This window comes from Anser brachyrhynchus, assembly GCF_964034855.1.
Source record: "Anser brachyrhynchus genome assembly, chromosome: 6".
NCBI lineage: Eukaryota > Metazoa > Chordata > Aves > Anseriformes > Anatidae > Anser > Anser brachyrhynchus.
In genome coordinates this window covers 21621521-21633911 of record NC_137700.1, presented here as the reverse complement: position 1 = coordinate 21633911, position 12391 = coordinate 21621521, and the positions used below count along the sequence as shown (strand labels likewise).

The following is a 12391-nucleotide window of genomic DNA, read 5'->3' as shown; positions in this document are numbered from 1 at the left end:
ATCAGTGACATATCCTCCTGTGGCATGACGCATCCCCATGGCTGCACAGCACACATCCCCTCCCCAGCATGTAATTCAGAGTGGTACCCACCTCAACCAGACTGGTCCTTTTGCTTAAAATGAGAGTTGACATTTTCACGAAACCAAATAAATCCAGGAATGGCAGATGGTGTGTATGTGCAGAGAGGGGGGTGGAGGGAGGAGAGCGTGGTTTTAAAAAAATACCTGCCCCAAATACAGCTCAAGCTACAATCAAATTGCAAGTGTTGGCAAAGTGAAGGGAAGAGAAGGGAAGGAAATAATCCTCTGGCAAAGGGGTAGGGAAAAGGCTGGTGCATCGATCAGTGTGATCAGGGTGTAACTGTGGATCCAGCAACCAAAAAAGAATCACATTGCCAGGTAAAATGGTGTACCCAGCATCTCCGTAGGAACAGGCAGACGATGCCTGGTGCAGGAGGAGGAAGCCCTGATCTCAGTTTGGAAGCGATGCTGATGTGAGGGGCCAAGCACAAGGCCTCTGTCCCTCCGCACCAGCACGAGGGGCTCCTGGGCCGAGCTCGCTCCCAGCCTTTTAGGGCAGCTGCAGGATCTGCTGGGGGGGCTTCCTACACCACACAGCACCAGGAGATAGTGAATCACCGTCTAATAGTCTAGGACATTGAGGTTCTAGTAGAGATCATGGAACAAAAGCCGCTTAATGACATTTATGTAGGGAAGTGACTGCCTGAACTGTAAAGCAGTGGGGTTCCTCTGCACGTGAAGGTGCAGTGCAGAGGTAAAACGCTGTCTGCTCTGCTATGGTTGCTGCTTTTACTTTATTTTTGCTGCCTGGCATGTCTTTCCAATGACCTGGGACACAAGAATGGAGAAAAATTACACAACCAAGAAGGCCTCAGGCTAGAATTAATCTGCTGGAGGAAAAAAAAAAAGAGGGGTGGGAGAAGGCAAAAGAGGGGCACAGCATTATCCCAAGAGGACATCTACCTACTAGAAACCTCTGAGAGTCCCCTCCCTCTTTTTATTTTTTATTTTTTTATTTTTTGGCATCAGACTATAAAAGTCTGTATAGTCTTTGTTCTTTGCTGAAGTGTCTTCCTGGACAAATACCCACTTCTCAGTAGCCTTCACATTGTGTGAAGCAAGAAATGCGTGCGCTTGCACACCATTCTTCAAAGTAATACACAACAAATTATTTGATTGAATTAATAATCCATAAACACTATGGATTAATAATACTTATTAATTATAATACTTATTAATAATAATTAATATGGATTAATAAACACTATGGATTAATAATCCATAAACACTAATTGTACTTGACACGAGAAGCATTCTACCTTTCTCCTACTTATTGAAATTAAAATACATTCTTTGGCTTAAAGTATTTCTCTACATTTTGATTTGATGACAGCAAATCTTTTAATCACTCTGTCATAATCTTATGACTTCACCTTCAAACCATTCCAATTCTTGAAAAAGAATTGATGTTTAGTCAAAAAAAATGATGCATTTGCTTGCACTGCCATAAGCACTCATATGCTCCATTTATCTCAAGCATAAAGATTCGTTAGCCAAAGTTTGTCTCCACGTGAATTCTGTTTAAGTACATATTTACACAGTAATTATGGCTCAGTATGATTTAAACTCTAGTGAAATACACAAAAACATCAATGGGTGGTAACACAATACAATTTTTTCATGTTTTTTTTACATGTTTCAATGGGCAGTCATGAGATTAGTTTAATTAAATTTCACACTGCTATCCTTGAAATGTTTATTTTCTGTGGATTTAGTTTTGCAGTCCCAAATTTAGAAATGTTTTAGAATAGTTACTAGTCCATGATGGGAAGCAACTATGGCAGGGGTCCACGGAATTCTTCAGCTTTTATTTCACATCATTCTATCATAACACAATTATCTTTATGGTGTGGCAATAATATATTAGTGTTATAATACCAACACCGTGGGTTATTCAGTTTAAATATTTTACTATGTTTTATGTCTATTAGTGAATTAAAACCATTCGGGAAGGCATGCGGTGGCCTAGAGTTGAAAAATCTTGTTCCTGCAGAGATATTTACTTAAACCAAATCTAAGGAGATGACTTTCAGTATTTATGCAATAATTCATCACTATAAAATAAGAACTCCAGTCTTGATGAGGAGCACCCATGCACACCTGGTAAGTCACTGGGGCATCTTCTGTGTCCTGTGATGTAGCCAGATGCAACAGGAGATTTAGGCAGCTTGGCCTAATGAAGGGCAATCCTTCCCTGATGTGAGCTAAACTATCCTCAGTTGTATGACTGAACGCTCAGCTTGCAACTGGCAATGAACAATCAGGTGACATGAAAAACTGAAGCTTTGGAGGATCAAAAAAGGATAAAAACAGGAAAAGGGGGGAGAGTTCGGCTTATGTTCCATATACAGAGAGATGGAAAACAAAGTATTTGCTGATACTCATGGCAAGCAGCTCATAACCTGCTACATTCAGTTTGATTTTCCGTATGTCTTAATAGACATGACTATGAATAGTCATAAAAATTAAACTAGTCTTACTCTAAATACAGCAGTAATATTCAGCTCTCACCCTATTAGGCTCTGAAATTAACAGGCTGACTGTAAAGAAACACTTAGCAATTTCTCTTAATTTACCTGTCATCAATTACATTGAATTATGACTGATTCTTTTAAAATAGTTTTTTTTCTTTTTTTCTGTTTATTGCAAGACTTGCAAGGAGTATTCACAAGTAACTCAAAACATGACATTAGCTTTTCTATGCCCTGGATCTTCTCAGAATCATTTCTGTATTTTTTTAACAAAGAATTCACTTTACAAATAAAGACTCATGACTATCAATGACCAAAATCTTAGTTTTCTCTTTATTGCTTTCCATTTCTCAAATGAATCTTTTTTCTTTTTTTTTTTTTTTTTTCCCTACTGCTGACATATTTTGGAGAGATTTCTAGTTTGCTAGTGTAACAGTGACACTGAGAATTTCTTTTTGTCAAAGGAACGGGAAAGTTTAAAGCTCAGCAGCATGAGAGGTTTGGATTGTTTTTGCCAGTACACATTACCTTTAAATTTATGCAAGTAGAATCTCATATGCCAAGTTTTAAAAATTAATCTAGAGTCTCTCACAATCCCCTACAGTTTTCACAAACTGAAAAGTATATAGGTCAAACTGTTGAAACATGCCTCTGGATTCATTTTCCCGCTTTGGCACATGCAAAAAGCACCTGTGGATATACCAACCTTTTCTTTTTTTTCCCCCAAATTCCACATGCCCACCTTCCTTTCTGAGTGATAACCACCAGCAGCCACGCAGCCGCAACAGAGCCAAGGTGCTCAAACACAGGGACGCTGTAATCCACCCTCACACATCACCGCTCTGCAAAGCAGAAGTACCCTGCATCAGTCAGGAAGGGGTAATAACATGAGAGCTTCAAGCACACAGGGAGAGCCAGGGTGAAATCCTGTGCAGCGTGGACATGGCCAGTCTGCTCCGCAGATTTGTTCCCCAGCACAGCTCAGACACTAACCAGATCCCATAAGACAGCTCCTGGTCCAGGAATCAGTTGCTCATCTGTTCAAATTTGACATAATTAGTACCTGCACAGGAACTTTTTTAAGTTAAAAAAGTCTTCCATTTGAGAAATCCTTCTAAAAAAATGAATTGTTTTAGCTACTATAAAGGAATAATCCCAATAGTTCCTGTAGAAATTATTTTCATTTAAGACTGAAACTAGAATTTGACAGTGACTCAAGAAACTGTATTTTGACAGTTATGAAAATTTTGAGCTTTTTTCTCTCTATATATTCTAGGGATATTAGCATTCTCCTAAACAAAGATAAAAGTCGGCAATTTAAACACATGAATGTCTTTTATATATGGAACATTGCCGTTCTTTCTAAATTGTGTTCCAATTTCTAGATTAGAAGAATAAAAAAAAATGTTTAAGTGACTCAAAACATTATGAAAGTCAAGTAGCATTGCCAGTTTAGGATGAAGATTCAGATTCAAACAATTGAGGACTGCAAAATATAAGGGAAGATGTGGGGCAGCAGTGAAAGGGTTATCTTTGGCTAAGTTATTCATGCAAAGGTGGCAATTTTCCGTACTAAGAAGCATTGTGATCGGTTGTTTATAATCTGACATAAAACCTGAATAAAAGAGTCATGGTTATCGTTTTCTCTCATACGTTATGGGTTTCTGATTCGTTTCCTTTCACTAGTTTCTTGTAATGCTGTTTACAGTTCACATCAGAAAGCTGTGCTTTTGCTCGGTGTTGACTTGACTGGTATTTTACTCTAATTGTGCCCATTTTTCTGCCCAATTTGGATTCTGAAATTGAGTTCAGAGAGAATGGTGTTGGGTAAGGCAGGCTGGCTGTGCTGCTTGACATTCATTGCTCATGGGCTGCAATTCTCAGGCTTGCTACAAGTCTCAGGCCCTCAAGAGACCTCTCTACATGATTTTGCTTCACCTATGCATTTGCTGTGATCTCTGTTGCATTAGATGATGGAGATAATTTCTTAGAGAAACCTAACGGTGAATTCATAATTTGAATAATGTAAGACTAACATGCTCTGCAGGGTAGGATTTGCATAGGTTTTTTATGCAAATATCTGTAAGCATTTAAGCCTTCAAAACACACGCACATTTTGGGTTACAGTTTTTTCACTTAATGAATATTCTCTGCTGGACTATTTAAGGATCAACTACAAGCATCTTTGTTTACAGAGTAAGCTAATTAATACAGTTAATACAGCAGGGCACAGGGGTGAAACGTGCTCCAAACATATACAAGAGTCTGCTGGTGCCACATGGTGTGACACGGATGAAAACCAAGGCAAGTTTGTTGACAAAGCAGCTAAGGCTCGTGTGCCTTTCAGATGAACCTCCAGCAGATTTCCAGTGAACTTGGGCTGATAAAATATTTCCCTTTAAGCAATGCAAAAAGCAGGCGCTTTGAGTCCCTTCAAATTCTAATTATGTGAATAAATGATTTTTAAAGTTCATGGGTAGTTAACATTCTTGGTTAACATAAAAAATATATATATTAGAAAGAGCAGATTGGACCAAAACAACAACCCAAAACCCCAAGCCCTTTCATGTTTCATTTTCATGCATTTGAATAACAGCAATAAAAATCAGGAAAGAAAAGATCTGATCAACACGGGGACTTCGACGCCCTGCGTAGGACTACTGGCATGGTTCAAATGCCCTCTGAAGGAAGCGGAGCAAAGACTTCAACACTGCTCTGCTGCTTCCCAGCCAAGTGCTCCGACTCCTGGCTACAGCTTACACTGGAGAAGGACTCTCGACGTGTCTCATCCAAGTTGCTCTAAGATTAATCTAGGATTAATAGGTGTAGTAATGACTGCTCTGTATGACAGTCAGCAAACCACATTAGGAGAGTGATATCTTGATTACAGCCTCTGTTCCAGTGACTAATCCTTTACAGAAAATTAGAGCAATTGCTAAACAAGGAAACAAAGTAATGATACTAGGGGAATTCACACTGAGTATTTATAGCCCAGTCTGATATACCTGCCAGAATTAGAAAAAACTGTATTGATCACTGGTTCATTCAGGGCCTCGCTCCATATACCAAACAAAAAAACAAGGTTAGGCCCCACAAACTCACTAATGGTGATTTTCTAAAAGCTCTCTGCTGCAGCGTAGGTTATTGTAGCGTGGGGGTAACACATACCTGATACACACTTAGTGAATTAGTTGGTATCTGCTAAGACTGGAGAGTAATCTATGGAGAATATGGGGATGAAGTGCAGATAAATGCTCTGCTCTGGGGAAAATGACTGTGTGAGCACCCTTCACTGGCAGCACCACTACTTGACAGGCCAGCAACACCCCTTGCAATTTCAATCTAAACAATCTCATTAGCTTCTCTGACAGAAATCATCAGAGGTAACATTTGTCTTGGCCTCACAACACAACGAAGGTGGAAGAAGACCTCCAGAGCGGTCTGAGGAGCGTCCTCTTTAGGCAGGCACAGGCAAGGACCCCGTGGGAGTAATGCTGGCTGTGAAAGCTCCCTTAGTATGCAAGAGAGGAGAAATATTTCCATAATGCTGCAGGGCATACCAGTGTCTGTGGTTAAGTGAAATTCACTTTGAAGAATATGGATTGTAGGCAGGCATCCAAAGCCACATATAGAAGCATTTGATATAAGACTGGGCTGCGAGATCCAGTATGTTTAGACTAAGAAAGCTCAACATTGCTTTAGAGGAGTGTGTAGAAAAAACAAGACAAATTAGTGCTGTTACTGAAAACTCGGTAAAAAAACTCGGTAAAAAACTCATATTTATTTACTTTTAAAACACGATGGCATCTAAGAGACAACTCCATTATCATTTGCTGAGGATGTGGAGGTGTTTTTTCCCATGTGAACAAAGCTTTACCTGCCTCTGTCCTTATCTATTTATTATAAAGGGCTTTCATCTGCAGTGTGGGCAACACAAGGAATTGCTCGCTTGCAGCTTGCGGTATCTGCTATCACTGAAACCTCTCAGGAGAGTCTTTTATAAACCTGGAAAGTGAGCCAAGGGAGCGCATAATAAATATAGAATAGCAATGCCCTCATAAATGAATGAATGAATGAATAAGCGAATGACTTGTTCTGGTAAATACAAAATATTTGAATATTGAATGCTTACCCTGAAAGCACTTCCAACAAAAATGTTTTCTTTTACTGCAACAGTTCGTAGTTAACTCAAAGAAATCCAACAGAGGCTAGCATTGTTGGAAAGTGGAACCACTTTTTACAGATCCTCACAGATGTCTAAATATGTTGCCTTATGGCACTGCAAAATGAAGATTTTTTATTTTTTTTTGGACTGATAGCTTTTCAAGTTTTTGACTGGGCATATCTTAATTAATCCCAGAACAATTTCTGAGATAGGGATGCAGCACTTACAATCCTGCCCACCTAATGCCTCTGGTTTCACGGCACTAAAATGATGGATGTTTGGCCTGATGACTTCTAATTGCACAGGGAAGCACCTGGTGTACCCCCATAGTATCCAATTTATCGAATTCTATTTATGTAGAAAGAATCAGTATGGATTCAGACTTGAATATTTTATTGTCCTGTCACTAGTAAAAACAAACAAACAACCAAAAAAAACCTAAGCAACATGCATGCCTTTGAACTTGAAGCCTTGTATATCGAATACTACCTGTGATGCCCACTCAGTGGGCAGTGGTAGTCTTGTTTTTTCTCCGCACTCCTCTAAAGCAATGTTGAGCTTGCTTAGTCTAAAAGAGTGCTGGATCTTGCAGCCCAGTCTTAAATCAGATGTTTCCATATGTGGCTTTGGATGCTTCCCTACTCAGCAGTGGTCCAGAGACAGGAGAGCACACACAGATACACCCCAAGCAAACAAGAGTTACATATCCCACATGAGCATCTTTAACCCTGACTTTTCAAAACAGGAGAATATTTTGTATCCTTTACTTAATTGCCAGCATTAGAATGCTTTAGGTGAAACACAGATGCTTGAAGCCATCCAAAATCCACATAGTGCTGCTGCAGCCAGGACACCTGAACCAGCTTGAGTGCCTCTGAGGCTCCGGAGGGTAAGAAGCCCTAAAGGCTAGCAGCACCTAAGGCTAATTTTATTGGTATTAGACCCTGAAAGCAGTTAGCTTTCCCAGGGAAATAATATGACTTTTCTTAGGTTTAATATTTAGAATGTGATTTAAGTGTTAATAATTAATGTTATCCTACATTTATTTTCTATCAGTGAAAGCAGTCTATTCCATTTCCAGTGGAAAGAAAACTGTGGGCTCTCTAGTGTTTTATTAACACATTACAGTAGCAGTGTGAGCCTGTACAAATGTTAATTTGTTATAATTTTATTTCAGAATAATATTTACAGTATTTCAGAGCGGATGTATGTGATCAGCATTTTGTACCCGCTTGGCAAGTGTATCTGAACATCTGCTTTGATGGTTTCTGTTCACAACGAACCGATTCCTCCGGTGCTGCAGCACTCTGCTAGTATCAGGGACCTGTCCTGTGTGCTGCTCACAGCCACTTCCACAGTGTATGCTCTTTCTGACAGATACATCATCACTGTTCAGCATATGAGAAAGCCTTTGGGCAAACAGAGTGCCAAGGTCTTTAATTAATGATGGTCAATGCTTTTTATAAAAGCGCTTGTAGAGGTATCACAGCAATAACCAAGAAAAGTAGTACATTGTGGGAAAGGAGGTGAAAGAAGAGAAACTATTAAAGCTGCGAAGAGTCAAGGGCAAATGGCTATACTACACCACACATTGGTTTCCCTCTGCTTCCTCCCTTTTCTTCCAATGGAGCTGAAAACAGTATGCATATTCCCTGGAAGAACAGAAAAGTTGACATAGGGCATGAAATAAAATTAAATTAAAATTAAAAAAAATCAAAACACATAAATAGAGTTTCCAGGAAAAAAACAATAATAATAAACAACAGCAACAAACACGCACACAAAAAACAACTGCTTTAAAACAGCAGTTTTAATATAGCACAAAAGAAACTGGAAAAAAAAACACATTTCAAAGAGCATAAAAGAAAAAAAGAACAACTCATCTAGCACTATCATAAAAAGTGAAACAAAAACGTTCACTCTAAAAGCAAAATTTATATTTTCACAAAAGAGAGATGAAAGGAAACAATCGCATGGATTTTAGAATAACCGTGCATATATAATGCACCTGAAAATGAGTGCCTCTGTGCAGCTCAAAGGGATGTAACATAGGAGATGCCTGAAAAGCCACTTGGCCTATTTCCCTGCTTTGAGACCGGACCAAATGTCATCAAAATAATTCCCGGGGAACGTTTGCCTAACCTGCTCTTAAAAACTTTCATGAAGATGCTTTTCTCAGCAAAGTAGTAATGAAGATCTCCCCACCTCCTTTGCAAGCCTACTCCCTGCCACTTTTGTCTTTGCCTCTCAAAGTTTTTCCTCACGCCAAGCTTGTAGCTCTTTTTCTGCATTTGACCCCTGATTACTAGTCCAACTGCTGTGGGCACTGAGCACAGATTATTTCATGGCAAGTAAGCTTTTGCAGCCTTTATGGCTTATAATAGCTTCTGCTTGCCCCCTCCTGACAAAAGAGGTCAGCCTTCCAAACTTTTTCCATGCACCCCAAATCCCCTGGTATGCAGTGCCCCAAACTCAGTGCTGCACTCCTGCCGATGTCTCACAACCACCGCGAGCAGCAAGAAAAGATTACGTTGCCTGTCTTGCAGATGAAGCTGTCCTGTCTCAGCATTTTGTCGGGATGTTTGGCTCCTTGGCAAAAGGCTGGCATTGCTCGGCTCTGGATTCATTACACCCTCCACGTTCTTTCCTGAATCCACCTGAACTTGAGTAGGTGATTACTCCAGTCCAAGTGCTTACAGTTCTCGCTGAATTCTGTTCTCACTGAAAGAAATCGCATTGCTGTGATGCAGTTTGCTTTTGGCAAAACTATGCTGCCTCCTACAGACTATCTATCAGAGGTTAGTGGCCTCAGAGGTGCTCACAAGCAGTTTATTCATGCCAGCATTTTTTCAGGAATTGAAGTTAAGATAACCAGCCTGAATTTTCTCTTGCTCATCCATTCCCCCCTTTTATGGTGGTCATGACACCACCAATAATTTTCTTGAGTGGATCCCACTCATTGTGCTTAAGACCTCAAATTTCTGAAGATCTCAAAGAAACTCACTAATGAACAGCTTTAGTTGCTGTCTTTATCTAAGAAATGCCCTCTGGTAAAATCCATCAGGCCCAATTCACTTGGGAGCGTTCAGCTCAGCAACACTTTTCTTTCCTGGTAGCTCAGCTCTGACAGTCAGCCATTGGCCCTTTTGCAGCGGAGCCCATAGGTGTTTTTCTTTTTGAAGCAAAGACCTACATGCAGAGAGAAAATCAGTGCTGCCTTCCTTCCATGCCCTGCTCTGAACAGACTTGGAGCAGGCTTCACACTACAGAGCCCCCAAATACAACAACCTAGCAGAAGGCAAGGACATCAGCGTACTCTTTAGAAAAACCTTTAGTTTAATAGAACAGTAGGCTACATGTGCTCCAGACAAGCAATTACTGAATAATTTTTAAACTTGGAAGCAAATAAACTTCTGAACTTGCCTTCAAAATATTTGAGTTTACCCAAACACATTCAGCTGTCGGAAATTTGTACGCAAGAAAACCTGTCCAAGAGGTGCTCTAAGAAAATAATAACATTTGAATATTTGCTTAACAGAAAACTCTTATGCTGTCTGGAAAACTTCACCTTTACCAGTGGCAAGAAAATACCAGAATATATGCAAACTTTCCAAGTTGCTCTGACTCTGAAATAGCCTGGGAAATTTACTCAGAGGAGGATTTATACAAACGTGAAAATTGAGTATGAGGAATGGAAGGATTTCCTTACACCAGCACACTGCTGAGACCATAAAATGAAGATTTTGGAAAAGAATTGCAGGAAGCAGCAGCAGGCACCCTGCTCGGGCTGCAGGTAACTGCCGACATGCATTCCTGACTCTGAATTACACAGGTGAGGCAATGCTTGACAGCACGAGTCAGAGCAAAACCCTAACCAGCTTCCCCAAGCTTGGATGAGAGAGACGATAGAGTTGCTGGGAACCCAGCTCGCAGGCAGCGTGTGAAGTCAGTGAAGTAAGAGAATTTGTTAGCTGGCAGGTGGGAAATGAAGGGCCCACCCCCAGGTCCTGCAAACCTTTCTCATGCTGCATCGTGGATCCACTGCCAGCAAAGCATCAGACACGAACCTGGTTCTGGCTAACTGATTATCCTTGTGCTAGAAGTGACGTGCAGGCTGATTGCTGGTTTATCTCCTGTCATTTGTATTTCATAGCATGAGCCTTTAAACAAATCACCTGCCTCACGCATGCAGGAGGACAGAGGGAATACCAAAACGAGGTGTGGGAGAGCAGTTTTACTCTATTATAACACAGATCATGTACCTCTTTGAGACTGCTTTATATGCAACAGCATCACACGCCATAAAACAAATCAGTAATTCCCATCTCTAATGCATCTCTAATCCAACATTTACCTCAATAAAGGATAATACTGCAACCTACACAACTGTGAAGCCAACGTGCCATAAATCACTACTAGATCTTTCATTTTCAAAGAGAAAAAACATTTTTTTTTCTTTGAATTAACTTTAGAGAAGCACAGACTTAATGGGTGAAACATATTTATCTGTTAACTTAAAATACTTTCAAGTATGCCAGGGATGCCTGAATACCTACAGTAAGGTAAAATTTGACATCATATGCTGTAAAAGAGCCACCTAATACTGACAGAAGGTTTAAAACACTTCTGTCTGAATAAAAGGTGAGAAGATTGTTTGAATTATCTGAAGTCAGACATAACACTCAACCTTGTTAAAAGTTACACGTTTTGAAGTTCTCTGTGTGTTGAAGAACACACTTTTCTACACAGTCTCTTGCTCAGCTGAAATACCAGGAAGAAACTTAAAAGAATTACCAGAGGTGAGCCAGGTTCTCTGCTCTGGGAATTATGTCATGTCATTTCTACCGCTGCTTTTATGTTTCAGGACAGATGCCAGTGAGATGTGTGTTGGAATCTCTGCCTTTGGGTGATGGACTGTCAAACAGGGACACTTGCACTTCTGTATTGCTGGGGTTAAGAGGAAAAAGCTTTCCCAAATAATAGCAGTAGCCTTCTATTGAACACAATTTACCTGCAAAATCCACAAGGCATATCCATGCAGTCTAATGTGAAAATTCAGTATATAAATAGCTATAAAATGCCACTTGCTTCCTGCTTGTCAAACCAATACAAACTTGTAGACTGGAGAGAAAAAATAAAGTCATGGCCAGGTTCATCTCTGGTAGAAGTTTCCTGAAACCTATCGTGGCACTTGATGGAGCAGCCTGGCTGCTTTTTAGCTCTGCTCGGAGCCTACACCACCAAACCTGAGACGCGTAGAGACAATACAGGAGGGAAACGCCAGGACAAACAAAATATCCATTCTCTGCTTTGGAAAGAAAGCCACTGTCATGAGGAATGCAGGTATAAGGGTGACTTTCCTTCTACAGTAACAATTTACAGAGCATGACACTGAGAGGAATAACAAAGAACCGTTTCTGCTTTATACAGCTCCAATTCAATGCAGCTTGGAGCATGATAATAGACTTCATTCTTGTGACAATTACAAAGCATTAAACCTGTATATCAGAGTCAGGCCAGTTTCAGCACTAAAACATTGCCTTGGGCAACTTGCAAGGTGAGGGAAGAGCTGATCCACCACTGTCCTTTATAGGTAGTGAAATGAAACAATAAACGGGGGCAGGAGAAAAAGAAGAAACTTTCACATTGTGCTGTTGAAGGACTCTGCACATCA

General features: G+C 40.2%; 1 protein-coding gene across 3 annotated transcripts in view; it reads right to left on the bottom strand.

Annotated features, from left to right (window-relative positions):
• LOC308197640 (uncharacterized protein) overlaps positions 1-12391 on the bottom strand; it is a 628187-nt gene that overhangs the window by 29671 nt on the left and 586125 nt on the right. The window contains exon 28 of one of the 3 annotated variants that reach the window (XR_013953162.1): positions 8323-9438. The exons of the other annotated variants lie outside the window; for them this stretch is intronic. The gene's annotated coding sequence lies outside the window, so the exon portion shown is untranslated. Of the gene's footprint in view, positions 1-8322; positions 9439-12391 lie in introns of those variants that run through there. 3 annotated transcript variants of the gene reach the window in all.